Source organism: Pinus tabuliformis, chromosome X (genome assembly GCF_031772625.1).
Source record: "Pinus tabuliformis cultivar Carrire ecotype Pingquan chromosome X, CPIR1, whole genome shotgun sequence".
Taxonomy (NCBI): Eukaryota; Viridiplantae; Streptophyta; class Pinopsida; order Pinales; family Pinaceae; genus Pinus; species Pinus tabuliformis.
In genome coordinates this window covers 293,619,121-293,634,325 of record NC_142308.1, presented here as the reverse complement: position 1 = coordinate 293,634,325, position 15,205 = coordinate 293,619,121, and positions in this window count along the sequence as shown.

Genomic DNA, 15,205 nt, shown 5'->3' with positions numbered 1-15,205 from the left:
ACCCCAACGGTTCAGGAAGCCCAAGGTTTCAAATCTATCCTTAATCTCTTGAGTCAAGCGATAGGTATGGACCTTAATTTGGATAAGTCCTCCATTTTCTTTTTCAATACTCACTTAGCAATCCAAAAAAATATTACTGCTATCCTTGGGTTTAGAAGGCAAAGCCTTCCCTCTAAGTATCTCAGAATCCCTCTCACTAATAAACCCTGGCAAAAGCTCCAACGGGAGAAACTTCTATCCAACCTCAAAAAATGGAGTAATCACTAGACTAATAAGGTCCTTAACTTTGTTGGTCAGCTTGTCTTGACTAACGCTGTCCTACAAGCTATTCCTTAGTATATGCTCTCCATCCTTTTGGCTCCCAAAGGTGCTCTCCAAAAAATAAGAAACATTCAAAGAACCTTCCTATGGTCTGGAAAAATTTACAAATCGAAATCGGCTCTAGTAGCTTGGGAAAAACTTTGTGAACCCAAGATCTTGGGTGGTTTGGGGCTTCAAGACCTAGACACAGTAAAAAAAGCCTATGGTGCTGAGATCTCGTGGAGATGGGTCAAGGAACCACAGACACCCTAGGCCAAGCTATGGAAAGCCAGGTATGCTGAAAACTGGCGCCCTTAGGATCTCATTAGAATGATGGACCCTCTAGCCGGATCCCCCATTTGGAACATGGCAAGGGCCAATCGGAACATCATACAAAATAATTGCTTTTGAGAAATCCGAAATGGAAACACAACTCTCTTCTATGAAGATTCTAGGCAACAACTTCCCAAGCTTGAGAGTCCTGATTATCTTGCCCTGCAGCATAGGTATTAGGAACAAGGAAAATTCAGGGTGAACCAATTTTGGATTGACAGTATCGCGGACCAGCAATGGAGACATTGGCACCCTAATATCACCCCACAGGTAGATGGGATGGGCAACCTTCTCTTATCCTTGCACTCTTGTCTGGACAAGAGGAAGATCTGTTACTCTCAGGATGAAGATCAACTAAGGTGGGGCAAACTTGATGGAGGCACCTTCAACCTAAAGGAAGCCAGACTTTACTTAGAACATAGGGATCTAGAAGATAAAGTGATTTGGAAAAAAAATGTTTGGGAAACCACCATCTGGCCGAAGATAAATACTTTTTTATGGATCCTAATGCATTGTAAGATCCTCACTTAGGAGAACCTGTGCAAAAAAGGCTTCATTGGTCCATCCCGATGTCCCTTCTATGAAAAATAAGAGTCGATGAATCATCTCCTCATCAATTGCGAATGGACCAATAAACTATGGGTATGCATGGAGGAGATCGTCAAACAAACATACAGGAACAGAGAGTCCATACAAGACAACATAGCCAACTAGCGAACCAAGTATTCTAGTTGTGACACTGTAAACATTATATGGAGGCTAAGCCCCGGTTTTATAGTCTGGTCAACATGGAAAGAAAGAAATAGAATAATTTTTTTAGAAGGAATCCAGACAGCCAGATACCATCAAAAGAAATATCATGCAAAATATGCGAGAAACTACCCATACCAGTAGTAAAGAAGAATAGGTAAACAGGCTTTCTGCTAATGACAAGCGAATTCTACAGAAATTTGGCATGAGTGTTGTAAATGACCTCAATTCTCTGCCATAGAGACCTTAGCCTACTCCATCTTTGCTATCCTGGTAAACTCCTATCCCAGGGTTCAACAAATTAAACTTTGATGGAGCCTCTCGAGGCAACCTTGGCCAGACTGCCCTTGGAGGTGACATACGCAATGATAAAGGGGAAATTCTTCATATCTACAACAATTCTCTATGGGAAGCCACTAATAATGAGGTAGAATTTACAACTCTGGAGTAGGGTCTGCAAATCCTAATCCGCCTGGGGAGTGGGGCAGCTATAGTGGAAGGAGACTCACTCTTAGCCACTAATGCTGCAAGGAAAATGCAAAATAGTTCATGTTCTAAGAAGGTTACTAAGCATTGGCGCCTAGCCATGGTCACCGCACTCATCACCAAACATCTCTCTATCAATGGAGTCGTTCTGCAGGCAATCAGGCGCAGTGCAAATGCAATGGCGGATAGCCTAGCCAACCACGCGGTCGACCACCTGACTGATGACATTGACACCTGTTGGCAGAGTGTCACATGTGCTAATCTTCGAGACAAATGCTTTCAAATCTCAAGGCAAGACGTTACAGGTGTGTCAGGATAGGAGGATGGCTTACAAGGTACCGAGCATCAATGAATATTGTGGTTTTCTTTTAATGTTTATTCCCTAATCCTTAGTGGTTGTCCTATGGCTCGCTTCGGCAAAGATGGAAGATCTACCACAAGGATAGAGGTCAGCACACCTTTTATGAATTGGGGTACGTGTGGCCTCTTCTCTTCAGTGAGAAGCGTGGCAGTCTTAACGCACTCAACCGTAATAATAAGAGTGTCATCAGTTACCTGTTGGGGATCTAGGCTATCAGAAACATGGAAAAGACGGAAGTTTCAGTTAAGATCGTGGCCCCCCACATCGCATCTTTCACTATTAATATAGAGCCAACTGGGAAAGATCTCACCTGCTTACGATATTCCTCGGAGCTCAGCCCTGTGTTTATTGTTTCATGTATAGGAAATCGCATTTCAATAGTCCACACCTGCAATCGTGCTATGGCTAAGTGCAACATCCGTAGCTCCAGAGCTACCAGAGATTTAAAGAGAGCCTGAGAGAATTACAAGGCTTTAGTCTCCAAAAAAGGAAAACAGATTATTGAAGAGCTCCAAATTGAGGTGAACAAAGCCAATGAAGGGATGGACAGTAAAGCCATTAGCGAGGAGGTAGATTGGATCTTGGACCTGGGCACCCGAGAAACTAGAGCTACCCAATTCCTGAGAACACAGAGTGAGGCTTGGCAAATGAAAATGATTCCTGCAAAAGCCATGAGCATGCAAGGGGTAGCTTTCAAGGATGCCTATCAAGCGAACTCCCATGCCTCTGCCAAGAATTCGACACAGCTGGACAAGGTGGAGATTGCCATCAACTCCCTCATGGAAGAACTTAAAATGCTTTCTCAGAGCCTGGGAGGGTTAATTCGGCTCTTCAAGATGTCCATACGCCATGGGCTCAATGTCTCTATTGATATCCCTGAAGATAATTCCAAAACAACCATCATTAGAAGCCACATGTCCCACAGTGTTCCCAAGGGAGGTGATGGTGCTTGTCTGAGTGATGTTGGATCTCCAGGAGTCGCCAAAATCGACCAGTAGGTTTCCTGGTGGGCGGTCTTCTCCTCATGGTTCCTATTTATCCAATGCTTTTGTTATTTTCTATGTCTGATGAATGTAAGCTTCAACGGGCCTTTAAACATCCTTCTATGATAGCACTTGCTCTCTTACTATCTGATAGCCCTGTGTGGTTGGCCATTATCTGTTTTAGTTTATGTTTGACTAAGGTTAAGTTTGTGTTAGTCAATACGAAGTACATTCCCGTTTAAACAACGATTGGCTACAGGGCCTATATAAGTGGTCCTTTATTTTGGCAGGCCTACTTTTTCCCTTTTCCCTCTGAAAAGGGCAGGCTCCTTTCTGTAACCATATGTAATATTTTTGTGATCAATATATTAGCTAATTTACAAAAGAAAAAGAAAAAAGAAATGGCCCATAGTATTTGGCCCATAGGCTTCACCTAAATATAACACATTTTTTTAGTGTTCGTAAATATAAGGTGACTTATGGAGTAAGTATAGAAAAATATTTTATTTATTTACCATACCTCTTGTTTATTTATATTTTTATTAATGTATCATACTTCTTTTATAAATAGGGTATTTGGCCCATAGGATTCAATTAAATAAAACCTCTTTTTTGGGCCTTCTTAAATAGAAAGAGGGTTATGGATTAAATGTAAAAAGACGTTTTATTGATTTACCATGCCTCTAGTTTATTTATATTTTTATTTCTTTACACCCCTACAAATATATGGTGACTTATGGAGTAAATATAAAAAAATATTTTATTTATTTACCATACCTCTCATTCATTTATATTTTTATTAATTTACCATACCTCTTTTATAAATATGGTATTTTGCAAATAAAACCTCTTTTTTGAGCCTTTTTAAATAAAAACTGGGTTATGGACTACATATAAAAAGAGGTTTTATCTATTTACCATACCTCTAGTTTATTTATATTTTTATTTATTTACCATGCCTTTGGAGTAGGTATAAAAAAAGGCTTTATTTAATTACCATACCTCCACTTTATTTATATTTTTATTTATTGGGACTAAATACAACTTCCCAAACTAGAAAATGGGCTATTGTAATGGAATATAACTTCCCAAACCACATGAATCTGGTCAAATGAGTCTTTTCATAGTTTATCCGCTCTTTTTTCTTGGGCTAAAATGAAAAAAATAATATTTTTTTTAAAATAAAATTTGGGCTAAATATATGAAATGGGTGTTTTATAAAAATTTCACCCCTTTAAAATGAAAAACCCTTAAATTTTTCCCTTCTGCTAAAATTTTCCCCTAAAATTTACAATAGTCCCGACACATTATCTGATTCTTCTTCATTATTCTCTTTGCCACTTTCTGTTTCCACATTCTCAACTCAAAATTCTTGTTCCCTTGTCATATTTCCTTGCTCAGGGCTCGATGATTTTGTCTATTAGATAGACTCTTTATAATATTTTCCTACTCCTGCATCAGCCTTTCATTATCTGCCTGTAACTGGGCCATCTCATTCTTCAACTCTGGTACAATTTCCATGATAACAGTGTTGGTATTACGTGACTCTTCTCCCAGCTGCGTTAGTTGATATTGAATTAACATAGTTAGATAAATTAGATGGCCGATAATTGTGAATATTAATCAAACTATTTACGTGTAAATATTAAGAATTTGTTACACCAAAGTAAGAATGACAATCCCAAACCAGGAAAAAGGCTTATTTCAAAACTTTTAATTTCATGCCCTTGTATGATAAAATATTCTCCAAACATCCGAAATTTAGTTATTATGAAAAAAAAATATGGTATCTCTGTTACTGCAAAGACCAAGCCGATTAGACCCTTTCACCGATTCTCGTGACACCATTGAAAACTAAAAAGTAGATACATTATTCCCAGAAAGACCACGCCTATCTTGGCATGGTTTAGGCCTCTTCACTGATTCAGGTGACACCATTGACGACTAAAAGTAGATATTTGATTTGTGCTGCAAGTATTAATATAGTTTGCACATAACAATGGTTTGGTTTAGGGAAATAATATTTTGTACTCTTCATTCAGTCGGAGGAAAAAAAAAAAAAAACCTTTTTAGTTGCAATATATTTTTAATGTAAAAGTGGCAAGTTAAAGTTATAATTTCTGCAATTTAACCTGAAAATTTTTTTTGGCCAATAAAAAAATCCGTTAAACCACAAGCTACTGCAACGAAAATGCTTATGTTTCCTTTTTCTTCCCATTCTGAAATTTTTACAAGACTTGTGAAAAATAAAACTAATCTGTTCACTGCTTTCAATCGACACTATTATGTTCACTGCTTTCAATCGAGAGGTGAAACAAAAAAAATTATGTTTAAGAAGCTACTGCAGTCAAAATGCTTCTATTTCGTTTTTCTCCACCTTGAATTTTTTTCAATATTCATGAAAAATAAAATGGAACTGTTCAGGAAGGTGAAAACAAAATTTTGTTCACATATAAAAATGCAAAAACTCATCTCACCTTCGGATATATGCAACTAATATATTCATATTAACGCATATACGGTACCATAAAAACTTTAAAAATATTATTTTTTTCTCGCTTGGGTTCCACTGCAACAACGGAAATACTATGATATTCCTTCGTCGCTCCCGCTCCACTTATACGACACCTTGTGCCATTACACCACGTAATAGAAGCTCAACCCCTATCAAATTCTCAATTATATATTTCTATACAAACACAAACGAGAATTCATGATTCTAAATATTCATCAGACAGGCAATACATTTACTATGATGACCCCGGGAAAATGTAATTATTTAAGTTTACTACGGTAAAAACTGAATTAGAATGACATTGAAAGACTTATTTTTCTTTTAAGAGTATTCTATTAATTTTACATGTGCACTAAAATGTTTTAAAAGAAATACTCATAAAAGTATTGGAGCTCCCAAAAGGGAACTGGAAAAAGAAAGTTAGTTAGCAAAACTGGAAATAACCACCTTCCCTAACTGGAACGGTCTCCAGGGAAAAGGGGAGGTTGGTTGACACAACTCTGGGCTGTAGAGACACGCAGAGAGAGCAAAAGGGAAGAAAAACCCTGAATGGACTAAGTCTGGTAAGGACCAGATAGTCGAGCACAAAGTGTTGTCTTGCTGAGGATAGTGATCTGGTAAGAAGAAGCTTGGGGGGAGACTCTGGTCCCGGAGGACAAGTCTCACGGATGGGTGGATAACAAGCTTTACACAGAGATCTGCAGGAGACTTACTAAGGAGTTACGGTACCGGCAGTGACTAGGTAAGTAACTGAACCCTAATGCATCTGTAGTTATCTGTGTAACATTTATAAAACAGAGCATTTGTAGTTATCTGTGTAACAATTATAAAACAGTGCATCTGTAGTTATCTGTGTAATATTTAAAAAGTAGTGCATCTGTAGTTATCAGTGTATTATGTATTAAGCAGAGATTCTTGGAATTAGCAAACATTAATACTGTTGCATAAATAGGCTTGCAGCGACTATGACTCAGAACCAATGAACTGGGTATCGTATGAATGGAACAGAAACCCGACAGTAGGGATAATACCTTAACTCATAACGCATACAGAAAATAGAAAAACATGGTTAAACCCCGACTGAGAACCAGAGGGTGGAAGACCATGCCTTGTGGGTAGTTGTCTTAAGATATAGGGGTTGTCCTTACCCAGAGAAGTTAACAACATTAGAATAGTGGAGAGGAATGATGATAAAAAACCCTTATCACGTTCCTTATAAACCTCAAATGGAACCTGCCCAGGTATTGCATAGAATGCAGAATTTAAAAGAAGACAAGAAGAAGATTAGTGAACACATAACCCTTGAACCGGGTTGAATCCGTGGTAGGTGTGGGTTCTGGAGATTACTTCGCGCCAGGCGATAGCCTGAACCTCGGTTCGCATTTTTGGAAAACAAACAAAAGCTCAAGCAAAAGAATCAAAGCTTACGAGTTATCTTTAGATAAATAATTAAGAAAACTGAACAGTCAAGGACCGCTACCCAGGGGACGGACTTCTGTAACAACAGCAATTTGATAAACAAAAGAACCCTCTTTTAAAGAAGTAGTGACACATGCAGCAAGCGCCGTAATGGGAATTTAAATAATGAACAATGAAACATATATACATATCGAACGATTTACAGAAAATATATATATATATAGTAAGCCACAGAGCATTGTCCAAACATTGTCAAATTAAGGACAAATAATAGTTCGAATTCGTGGCTTAACATTCAGAACCAAATGGTTTCTTATGTACAGAGAACCCAAAATCGAATCGACGATACATCTATAGTAATAAGATGCAAGCGCGATATTCCAGGGTACCTTATAAAGACCTGCTAGAAAATGAATTCAAATATAAACAAACCCTTACCTAACGCCGTAAACAATAAGCACATTTTCAGAACAAGAACTACAAAATCTGGGTAGTGCTCGAACTTTATTATTCATGGAAAAACTTTGATAAAAATGCATGCTTATAATTGACAGTAGAATATGAACAAGGGTTTGTATTAATTAAACGGCCGCAAGTCTATGTTGGTCCAGACCAATACCAAATGAGCCAGATTCCCAACAAATGTCTTTAGAAAAGTTATGAATACAGTTCAATCGAAACAAAATAATACATAGTTGCTTCAATAAACCACAGGCGGAACTATAGCCTCATAAACTGGAGGCTTCCAACCCAAAACCGCTCGAAGCGAAGGGGTTAACCCAGTACTCATAAGACAGATCCAAGACGTATGGGACTAGAGCATATTAAACCGTCCGTCGCCATCTGCGTCCAACCGTGAAAGAGTAAGGTTGGGGGTTTCATTTAGGCGCAGAGGGTAACCCTCAGGCGACGAATGGTAGGACAGAAAAGCTTCAAACAGAAATTATTCACATGGAATATATAGAAGAGCCGAAGAGATGCACCTGGGGTAACCTCAGCGAACTAACACCTGGAGGAAGTCCACCTTGTCGTAAAACCCCGGAAACGGACGTCCGCAACCAGCCATACAAAAGAGGAAATCAATAGTTCTGACTTCTTAAAAGATAAACCAATGAAAACAACGTAATGTTATGCCGACTGTAATAATTACCAGAAGCCAGCTCAAGGATTTATAACCCTGAAGCAGAAGCTCAGCGGTGAGGATGCATGATGACAGAGATGGCGGATATGCCTCGGCGCGGAGTTGTGGAGCAGTCTCACCTACTGTGGCGGAATGGAGCTGAGAGCCGAGGAAACGCCGAATAATGCCAGCAAAACCTCGAAGATTCAGGAAAGGCAGAAATATATAGCTAATTTCCAGAAGTGGAGACGTGGGGGTATCTCCACCCTCCGATTTTACCCAGAGCCTCCACACCGTTGATTAAGGCGGTAACAGCAAAAATGAAAAGCAGGAAAATTTCCAACCTGGAGCCATGCCCCATTCACGTGAATAGGCTGGCGGAATTTAGTGCCATGGCCAAGTGTCCAACGTAGGTGGCGCCAGCGAGTGAGAGACAAAGTTTCCTCGATACGCTCAAGTCACTGCAACAGAGTTATGCATGGTATATTATTCATGGGTAGAGGGGCGCCACATAAGGTTAAACGATATAACTTATAAACATGACCAGCACCAAGATAAATTAATCCAAGAGTTATAATGTTAATGAAGTTGTAGCCACCATAAAAAAAAAAAAAAAAATTCTATATACTTTAATATGTGGGTGAGGTATGTGACAAATTGGTATCAGAGCCCAGGATGCCCATACTGTGGCCTCTGGGATGTGATTAACGTGTTAAAATTGAGAAGGTCATCATAGTATTGATATTTCTTTCTTTTCTTTGGGTAACAAAATTTTGCCGGAAACTCACAGTGTTAAATGTTTCCTGATTTTAGACTAGACCAGACCAGGCTAGACAAAGGAGAAGAAAGAGAGCATCAAAAGGTACTAAATAGTAACAGTTAGCATGCAGAGAGCTAGCAGCGCACCGCACAGGCCCGCAGCAGATCAGGGGCCTGCAACAAATCCTGGAGACAACCCAGAGTTGTGGGTGCAGCTGGGTGAGGAGACACGTAGCACAAATCTGGCCATATTAGAAACAGTTCAGGAGCTGAAAAATGAAATGGCTCGGTTGCGGGAGGATAATGCACGATTGACGATGGAGCAAGAAAGGATTTTAAAAAGTTTGTCTGACAAACAGAACCCGCCACTAGCCAACCCCAGTGCAGAACAACAGAGAATGACGGAGGAGCAACGTTACCAAGCAGAACCTGAAATTGCAGAAGAAGGAGAGGATCAATTTGATAATGCATCAGAACAGCAGACCTCATTGCGTCAAAGGGTGGAATTACAGGGAGAATTCCGGAAAATTAAACCCCCACACTACGATGGGGAACAAGAGGAAGCGGCTGAAGCATGGCTAATTAATATGAATAAATATTTCCAGCTATATGAGTATGACCATAACTTGAAGGCACGATTGGCTATTTTTCAGTTGCAGGGGAAAGCAACACTGTGGTGGGAGGAAGTTAAAATCGTTAAAGGGGTAAGCGAACGAACCATAACGTGGGAAAAATTCCAGAAATATTTTAAAGAGAGATACTTGACAGAACGCTTTTATGATGAAAAGGCAAAGGAATTCCACGATCTGCGATTGGGACAGCAGACTATGGATGAGTTTATCAATCGTTTCACATCCTTGCTCCGTTATGTACCCTACCTTAAAGAAGAAAAAGCCAAGGTGCAAAGGTTTGTTAGCAGTTTACCCATGTATATGAGAGAAAGGATTGAATTTGACAATCCTAGAACCATGGATGAAGCTATTCGCAAGGCCAGAATCTGCTATCAGCAGAGCAAACAGAAAGGGGACAGTTCCAACAGAAAATGGAGTGAGAAAAAGAATAGTAAAGTTGCTGGAAACAGTAGAGGAGGCCGGGGCGGTGGAGTTAAAGGAAGCAGTAAAGGGCAGAACAGTAGAGCAGCACCGAGAGGTTCATTCAGACCCAAGACCATCAGTGAAACCAGAATGGGCGAACAATCCGCCAAGTTGGACAGCGAGGGAATAACCAGACCCCCAGTGCAGTGCTGGGGTTGTGGCGGACCGCACTATGTCAAGAACTGTTCGCAGCGGAAGGAAACTGATCAGATATCCCAGATTCATGAGGCATCAACCGTTGGCGACGTGGGACGAAGTGTGCTAAGAATTAATGCAGCCTTGGACGATCGCCAGGCAGAATACCAGCCCACCATGGTACAATTTGAAGGTAAAATTTTAGACTTTTCTATCACTGTTCTAATTGATCCAGGAGATACTTTAAGTTATATTAGTCCAAAGATAGTTGAACAGTGTAAATTACAACCTGAAAAATTCAGGAACCCTTGGCTGGTACAGCTAGCTACAGGGGCTAAAAGACGAGTAATAGCGAAAATAAAAAACTGCCCTATAATAATAGCAGGACAGCCAGTGGTAGCAGATCTGAACATGCTTCCACTTGGATCCTATGACATCCTAATCGGGATGGATTGGCTAGAAAAGCATTGGGCTTTAGTGAACTGCAAAACAAAGATCATTCGATACAAGGATGATTCTGGAATGGAACAGGAAATGCAGGGAATTAAACGACCAGTGTAGGTCCGGCCAATCACTGCATCCCAACTAGCGAAATGCATCCGGAAAAGATGCCAGGTGTATGCCATTCATGTGGGTTATGCAGAAACCAAGAATAAAATGACCACGCTGGACCACCTTCCGGTAATAAAAGAATTCGCGGATGTCTTTCGGGAGGAAATCCCTAGATTACCTCCAAAAAGGGATATTGACTTCACCATTGAGTTAATACCAGGAGCTGCCCCAGTTTCGCGGACACTGATGAGCCCCAATTTTTGGTACAATTTGGGCTCATTTGGCCTACTTTCTATGCTCAAACCATTCATTTTTTATTGCTTATGCATTCATTTCTTGGTTTATTCGTGTTGTTTGTAGGAAGAAGGGTAGACATTCTATCTACGTGACTAATGCATGATGTTTTCAGGTTTTTGGCATTAAAAGGGAGAAAAGACAACGAGAAATGAGACAAGGAGGCAATGAGGTGGCACTGCTGGTTTTTAGGAGAGGATGTCCACGGTCTTAGGGACCTTCCTCGTGATTCCCACCATAGCTCCGAGCTCCAATCCATCTTCCCACCGAGCTTAGAAGCAGCCAGCTGTTCTACAGGAACAGCAGTTATAACTGTTCTACAGGAACAGCAATTATGACTGTCCTACAGGATCAACAGTTTAAACTTCAATTGGACAGCCGAGCTCCTAAAATCAAGGACACCTGTTGGATGAACATTTTGCATAAATACTGAGGCCGTAGCCTTGGATAGAAGCTTTTTGAACCTTGGTATTATTCTTGTAATTTGGAAGTACGAGCTACAACTCGGTTTTGTAAGCCAATTTTGGCATGTCATCAGACTTTCGTTTATGAATAAAGGCAGTCAGATTTTGATCTCATTCTGAGTTTCTAAGGGAGCTATAGCTCTCAGGTTAGGGCCCAACCTGAGAGCAATAGATCTCCTCGGTGTTGTAATGTGTTTGCATTTCGTTCCAGCACTTTGAGTTTTTGCTTTCACATGCAATTCGAATTTACAGTTTGTTAGTTTAGTCTTTTTCATGAGCTTAGTTAGGATTAGTTTATGGTGAATTTGTTTCAGTTGCTTAGATTCGATAGGAGGATAGTTATAAATTATTGGAGCTCCAGCAAAAGGTTGTTAAGGCTCACTGCCATCTCTGTTAGGGATTGGGGTGCAGTCCATAACCAACCACCAAAAAGAAAAGCAGTTCTTCTCATTTCCATGCAAGCTGCAACATAGACATTTTCATTGAAGATCCATCCATGCATTTTTGACATTGAACCATACTTCTACATTCCATTTCCACGCATAAGTTTCGTTTCTTGGTTTTCCATTGCTGCTCATAGGTTTCATGGCACAGTTATCATAGGTTAATGAATTTCTCGTTTTGATGCATAAGTCATTTGTTTCATTTACGTTGCTCCTTATCAATCCACTTTCTTCTTCTTCTTCTTGATCTATCCTCAAGTCCTACTCAGCCTCTGTCCAACTCATTCACCCTCCAACTCTCCCATTATTCACTTAGCTCCATCTACTTAAACTTTCGTTGATCCCATCCTTCCAACCATCAACCCACTGCATGCACTCTTCCTCCATCTGATTCCTCTGCTCTTGAGCCATCACCAACTCCATCTCCATCTCACCTATCCTTCCACACCACTCCAACACTCCACCATCTCCCAAAACTTCCATGGCCAAACATCCTGTAGAATTGCACATACTTCCTGTAGAAACCCCTGAGTTTCCTATAGGATCCCTTGCAGACTTCCTGTAGAAACCTGCAAACTCGGTTGCTGAGCATCCGAACGTGGTAGGCTTTTGTGGACTGATGTTGGAGACCCTCTGGGACCTCCCATAGCCATCCTGACCTTGCCCATGCTTTCCTTCCATTCCAACCACTCCTGCACAACCAAACCCTAATCAAAAGCATCATCACAATAAATCCAACCACTTAATGAAAAAAATACAAAAACATGACTTTTCAGATGCAAGTAGCTTAGATGCATGTATTTCAGTTCACTGCAAGTAATGGCATTACTGGTAGTTGTTTCATTCACAGTTTTGCATAGTTAGGGTCTAGCTAGTTAAATTAGGGTTTACTAGGGTTTTCATGCTTTATTGGTTTTCAGTTACTTTCTGCAATTAGACTAGTCTCCTTTGAGTTAGCTTTCGTCCATCATTCATAAAGCTTCTTCTGTGAGCCTATAGAAGTTGGCTTGAGCCCTAGCGGACTTGTGCCAGCTGACCAAGTGACAGCTGCGACAAGAGCTAGTACTTGTGCATACAGCACCATCGCTTCCAAGTTTGTACGAACTACTAGGTTGATAAAATTAGAGATAGGAAGCTCCAGGAGTTGTAGCATTATTGCTACAATACTGGAGCCCACCGGACACCTTATAGAATGAGTGTACCTGAGTTGACTGAGTTGAAAATGCAATTACAAGAGTTGCTGGATAAAAATTATATCCGTCCCAGTGTATCTCCATGGGGAGCTCCGGTGCTATTCGTCGGGAAGAAAGACGGAACCCTTCGAATGTGTATCGATTACCGACAGCTGAACAAGCTCACAATTAAAAATAAATACCACTTACCTCAGATCGATGAGCTTTTTTATCAAGTCAAGGGGGCGACAGTGTTTTCTAAAATTGATATGCGATCTGGTTACCATCAAATCAGAATTAAAGAAGAGGATATTGTTAAAACAACCTTCAGAACCCGGTATGGACACTACGAGTTTGTAGTGCTACCTTTCAGATTGACTAATGCACCCGCCACTTTCATGTTCTTAATGAACAGCGTGTTCCATCAATTTTTAGACAAATTTGTACTAATATTCATTGATGATATTCTGATTTATTCTCGTTCGAAGGAGGAGCACGAGGAACACCTCCGATTGGTGCTACAAACTCTTTGAGAGCATAAGTTGTATGCTAAACTCAGCAAATGTGATTTCTATAAAGAGGAGATTCAGTATTTAGGCCATGTGATCACAAAGGAAGGGATTGCAGTGGATCCTGAGAAAATAAAAACCATAATGGATTGGCCCGTGCCTAAAGATGTGGCGGATATCAGGTCTTTCATGGGATTGGCTGGGTATTATAGAAGATTTGTGGAAGGCTTTTCAAGGGTGGCATATCCTATCACGTCTTTGCAAAAGAATGGGAGGACATTCAAATGGAATTCGGAATGTCAACAAAGTTTTGAACGACTTAAGCATTTGCTCACTTCTACTCCCGTCTTAAGTATAGCTGATCCTGATAAGGATTATGTGGTATGTACCGATGCTAGTCGAGAAGGCGTCGGAGGTGTGTTAATGTAAGAAGGGAAAGTGATCGCTTATGAGTCGAGAAAGTTGAAGGAACATGAGCAGAAGTATTCTGCCTACGACTTGGAGTTGGCAGCGGTCATACATGCACTTAAAATGTGGCGGCACTATCTTCTGGGAAGGAAATTTCTATTGTTAACAGACCATCACAGCTTGACAAACTACTTTAGTCAGCCCACCCTGAATGCAAGGTAAGCCCGTTGGGTAGATTTATTAAGTGGATTCGATTTCGACATTAAACATCTGAAAGGAAAGGAAAACCGCTTAGCGGACTCCCTGAGTCGAAAGGTACAATGTTTATATGAAGTTACGCTCAGTAAATGGGAAAATTCCTTGCAGGAAATGATAAAAACAGCAGCAAACCAGGATGCCGAATATCAGCAAATGAAGCAGCAAATGCCACTTTCCAGCAAGGAAAGTCAGCTGGAGTATAAAGTAAGCGGGGATGGAATGCTGCTTTATAAAAAAAGATTGTTTGTACCAAATGACAATAGCCTTAAAAATCTAATTTTGAATGAATTTCATACCAGTCACTACGCAGGTCATCCCGGATACCAGAAAATGCTTACTGCACTTCGAAAGGAATACTACTGGCCGGGAATGAGAAAGCATGTGGCTGAATATTTAACGCAATGTTTGGAGTGTCAGCAGATCAAGGCAGAGCACCAGCATCCGGCTGGGTTATTGCAACCCCTGCCAATTCCAGAATGGAAATGGGAAATTATATCTATGGATTTCATAACTGGGCTGCCTAGAACAAAGAGGAACAATGATTCTATTATGGTGGTAGTGGATAAGTTGAGTAAAGCAGCACACTTTATACCAGTGCAATCTACCTACAGGGCAGTGCAGATTGCACACATTTTTATGCAGAACGTGTTCAATTTACATGGGCTTCCAAAGACTATAATATCAGACCGGGATGTAAAGTTTACATCTGCCTTTAGGAAAACGCTATTTGCAGAACTGGGTACACAGCTGAATTTTAGTACGGCTTACCATCCCCAGACTCATGGACAGACAGAGCGAGTAAATCAGATGGTGGACGACATGTTGAGAGCATGTGTAATGCAAAAACCGA